General features: G+C 42.9%; 1 long non-coding RNA gene across 1 annotated transcript; it reads left to right on the plus strand.

Moving 5' to 3' along the window:
• The first annotated feature begins 350 nt into the window (after positions 1 to 350).
• On the plus strand, positions 351 to 4,607 carry LOC146960763 (uncharacterized). Its single transcript, XR_015035369.1, has 5 exons — positions 351 to 532; positions 1,766 to 1,820; positions 2,226 to 2,310; positions 2,542 to 2,632; positions 4,481 to 4,607. It is a non-coding gene; the product is annotated as an uncharacterized LOC146960763 (long non-coding RNA).
• The last annotated feature ends 635 nt before the right edge of the window (positions 4,608 to 5,242 follow it).

Raw genomic sequence — 5,242 nt, forward strand, 5'->3', positions numbered from 1 at the left:
GGCTTTTACCCACCACGTCTCTCCCTCGACGCGGGGGGGGGGGGGGGGGGTGTTTCGTACCCATGCAGGGAAGTTACACCATGCAGTTTCAGCCGATGCGACCCCGCTCAGGCTGCAGTGGCAGCACCATTCATCCTATTAACCATTTTTCGACCATTGCAATGAATCTGGAAACATTATTTTAAGGCCGAAAAACTCCGCAATGTTACTTTAAAACAAAAGTTGGCAGGAACACCTGCTCCAGAATAAAGTCTTACCTTCCCACACAGCAGGAGACTCCGACGCGGATCCGCATTCAAGTCACCAAACCCGCGTGACTGTCACATTCGTTTGGCCGCCGCCTGGAGGATCAGCCCCGCCTCCAGGCAGAGCCGTTATTCTACCGTCAAACAGCGGATCCCGAACGGACCCGTGTCGGACGTGTGGACACGGACGCGCCTTTACTGTAACGGTCGAACACAGTAGTCCACACCGAGCCGAGACTAGAGGAGTCATCTTTCTTTGCTGGGACACGGTTGTGCTGAAGCCTCTAGTAAGTTTATTGATTTATTGATGTATTGCGACATTCACAGTAACGTTAAACATTGGCCTTTGTGTTTTTAATCGTCATGTATATTAATGCTTGTAATGACGTTGTTTGATATTAGCACTGTTAGAACTTTTGTAGTTTTGTGCAACAGGCTAGGTTAGCTTCTAGCTGAGATGTGATGATGCACGTCTGTAGCTATTTTGTTTTAAAATGGGATAGCAATTTCGGGAGAATATGTTGTGGTTGTGTGACTAAAAAAAACACACATTGTTATTTGGTAACGTTATGGTTATCTGTTTTAATGTATCGCAGCTGTTATGCTGTGTAACGTTAGCCTATGCTAGCGTTAACTTATGTAACTTAGCTGCTATTTCTCCGACCTCGACCTCCCATTTCCTCGATTTAAGTAGGCTATGCCCGGTGTTCCGACTCCCAGTAATTACGAGTCGCCCTCTTCATACACATTACGGTGTTTTTTTTTTAAATAATTATTTTCTTTTCTTTAAAACTAACTAGCCGTTAACGGCTAGTTAGCCGGCTAGTTAGCCGCTCGGCTTTTATTTAAAAAATAAAAAACACCGTAATGTTTATGAAGAGGGCAACCAACTCCAACGTTACGGAGTTTAGAATGACTTTTTTAAGCCTCTCTTTGCTCCTCATGTCGTAATTCTCCGTGACTTTTCGCTAGCCGAGCGGCTAACGGCGCTGTTGTACTGTATATCAGCACGGGTGTGATTCGGTCGTAGGCACGAGGCCGCACACCCGTGCTGATATACAGTACAACAGCGCTCCCTCTGCCTTTATTCATCCCACGAAGGGGAAATTCACAAGTTACAGCAGCAGTACAAACACACTCACACATGCCATGCACACTGGCAATATTAATGTTTAAGCTTGTCAGTGCTTTATGATGATTAATATATGCTGAGAAACAAGATAAAATTGTAAATCAAGCAGGAAAGACCAATAATTTGTGTTTAATGAATCAAATATAATCAGATATTGTTTTGGTCATAAATAGGCTATGTTTAATTCGCTGGGGAGGAGGGGCGGGCACACAGCTTTTCTTTTTTTTTAAACTTTTTTTTAAAAATAGTGAGGGCTGTCATTTTTGCTAAGCTTAAGTCAACTAAAGTTAGCTATTTTGTGTCTTCTATGTCCTGCCTTGAGTTTATGTTGTCTACACACCCACATACTTGACTTTTTTTCAACATTTTTTCTATTTTTACTGTGCAGATAATCCTCCAGCTATGCCAATATTTGACATGTCTCTGGGTGCTGCTGTGTAGTGGTGAGTATTAGCCTACTATTCAATTGCTTTTGTTGGTTTTCGGGATGCACATTTTGAATTTTTTTTCTGACTGATGATAACCAACGCTTGTTAACTGATATGATTACAATGCTCTCGGGGGCGATCACTTTTTCTCTTTTGCGCAGCTCTGTTGTAACAGGTGATGCAGATCGATGTCCCTGTAGGCTACATTTGTTGTCTGGCCTTCTTTTATGATATTATTCCTTTTTTAATATTGTGAGTAAAGATAATTACTGCAAGTCCTATTGCCTTTAAGATTCTAATGTTCATTTTTTTTGTTGAAACTATTTTGGAGAGATATGTCTAATAATCAGTCTTCATTACAACACAAAATAATATGGCACCACAAACTAAACCAATTTCCATTTGTCTTTCTTTCTCTAGTGAATGTGGCAGTGTAAAGGGTGTTCAGTTGCTGTGCAATATTTGACATGTCTCAGGGTGCTGTGTCAAAGGCTCTGCAGTAGTGGTGAGTATTACTAAATCAGTTGTTGTTTTCTGAGTTTATTGTTTTTTTTTCATTTATGTATATTATTTTTAAACAATTACTCAGTAATGAAAAAGAAATAGGGGGCATCATTGCACCAATGGATGAAGTAAATATATTCTCAAGACAAAAATGCCTTTTACCAGGACAAATGAGAATTTTCACAGACATGAACTCAAACAACACAACTTCTCCTCTGCTTTTCTGCCGTAGGATGATGACGTGGATCTGGGAAGAGAATGCGTCCTAAAGACCCTCTGCGTTTACCTGAATGAGGACCCGGAGAATCTATTGAGAGTATGTGGTAAGTATTACTTAGGTTTAGTATGTTGAGATGTTATCTTTCGTATTTTATATAAACTTTAAAACATCTACTCATTGTAATTACTTTACAGTCAGCTAAGTTGTAGGATAATATGGTAGTGCTCTTAATATCAAAGTGTGTGTTTATTTTTCATTAAAGGGATAGTTCGGGTCTTTTGATATCTATCTATACCCTTGTTTTAGCACAGAGCTAAAGGGAGAGCTTTATGAACCTGATGTGATGCTGAACCTCATCAGATGGAGTTCCATAGACTGTAGGAAAGAGGTTAGAGCAGAGAAGAGTGATCGTTGCAGCGCAGTCCATGGTGGAAGATCAGACCAACAAATATACAGACAGCGTGCATCACCTCCAAGGATGGTGCTGCTGGAAAAAAAAAAAAAGAACAGCACTCCTCTGCAGCCAGCTGACGTGTAGCTCACCTGCAGCTGTCAGAGGATCCTCGCTCTTTCTTTAGCCTGGCGTTTGGATGCACTTTGTTCAACATGTGAAGATCTAACCACCATCTGACCACCGGTCAGCTGAGCCAGCTAACAGAGTGGACGTGGCTGGTGTGTAGGCTCGCTATTTTTATAACGGCAAGAAAAAATAATCGTCCTGATAGTGTGTACATTTGTCCGGCTGATCTTCCATCACGGACTGCGCTGCATTACTGATCATCACCCGGTCACCCTGTCTGTCACAGCTGCAGCTGTGGTCTAACTTCAGCTTGTTGCTTCCCTGTCCCTCCTCTCTGTGTCTGCCCGTTCTAACTCCATCTGATGAGGTCAGCATCACATCAGGTTCATAAAGGTCTCCCCTTGGCTCTGTGCTAAAACAAGGGATGGCTTCATCACTTGTGTCATAATCAGATATGTTTACGTGAACTATCCGAGCAATAAACTCCATGAAACAGCTGATGGAAATGCGCACAGCCGTCTAGAGGCGGCAGCGCGCAGTGATACGGAGGGAGAGAAAATAGCAGCAAGCGATTGTGAGGTCAGACTTTTTTGTGGACAACGGTTTTGTGATGCAAATGTATCACTCTTTTGAACGCATATTGTTTTGAGAAGTAAAACGCTTTATTTTCGTGACCCCAGCCAACTAACCGGACTACATTCGTCAGCACCGCAAACTCTCAAAGTGTGAAAGAGAGAATTAAACATAGCCTATTTATTATCAGTTACTATGACCAAAACAATATTTGATTCGTTAAACATAAATTGGTCTTCCCTGTAGGATTTGTTTTATTTACAATCTTATTTCTCAGCATATAGGCCTATTAATTATCATGACAACATAAAGCACTGACGAATAAGCCTAAACATTGATACAGGACTCTGTAACACAACTCATCACACATTCATGCTCTCCCTGTGTGATCATCTGAGAAGCAGACAGTCTGAGGTTGAAGTTTAGGTGACACTGTGACAGGTCTCTGTACGTCTTGACCACATGTCGGCTGTTCAGCTGTAGTAGAGGAGAACTCAGCTGTTTTTAGCTCCACCGCACGTAGCGTTTTTTTTTTGTTTTTTTTAGGAGCTCCGGTATATTGCGGCTTTATGCGGGAGGACACGTGATAAACTACAGCTGATCCAATGTATTTATCTGAGCTTGGTCACCGTGAGAGGCGCTTTGAGCCACGTTCATATTAAGTTACACCTGACGCAGGACAGGGCATTTTGACAGGTCTGCGCTCACATCAGCTGTGTTTATTTACCCTCACCCTGTCACATAAGCGATCAGCTGTTTTTTTTGTTTTTTTTAACGTTTGATGTCTTTTTTTCTTTTTGCTCGAAATTAAACATGGTATGACCTTGACTCCCTATATATCTGTCTGTTTGATTACAGGTGCTGTAAGAAAAAATACAGTGACAGGTCAGCCACAGATGACGAGGTGACCAAACACGCCATCCACCTTGCGGCAGATTGTGCAGCGAGGAGACGTGTCCCGCCTCCATCCACGCGAGAACCCCAGTAGCATGTACTTTAAAAGAATAAACAATATTTGTATTGAACTTCTTGTCGTTCACCAGTTATTCATTTTCTGATATTTTAGCTTCACATTTCATTGAAGTTGTAGCCTCATTTTGTACAGTTAATTGATGTCTTGACTTCAACCTTTTCTGTATATTGACAATAGTGTTGGGTTAAAAATGCAAGGCAATGCAGATTTAAGCTTGGTGTAGAAGTCTAGGCTAGGCATAGTTATAGTTTTAGTTTAAGCTATTTTATGGAGATTTTGAAAATGATGAACGGGTCCAAAACGGACCCGGCCAGAGGTTTTTTTTGCGTCCGTTTCGGATCCGCGGCGGATTTGCGTGTCCCGAACGGACCCGGGCCAGAGGTAATTTATAAGTCCGTTGCGGGTCCCAAACGGATCCGGGCCAGAGGGTTATTATGAGTCTGTTGCGGATCCGCGACGGATTTGCGGGCCCTGAACGGACCCGCCGCGGAGGTATGATTTAAATCGCGGATGCGGACCGGATGCAGCGCGGATCCAGGACGGGTCCGCGATCCGCCTTCGTTGCGGATCCGTCACAGAGAGCAAGTGGACTCCGATACGGGTCCGTTTCGCGGGTCCGTTCCGGAAGCCGCGCTACATCCGCGGCG

Source organism: Trachurus japonicus, unplaced genomic scaffold (assembly GCF_045865225.1).
Source record: "Trachurus japonicus isolate A0001 unplaced genomic scaffold, Traja_1.0 AP030013.1".
NCBI lineage: Eukaryota > Metazoa > Chordata > Actinopteri > Carangiformes > Carangidae > Trachurus > Trachurus japonicus.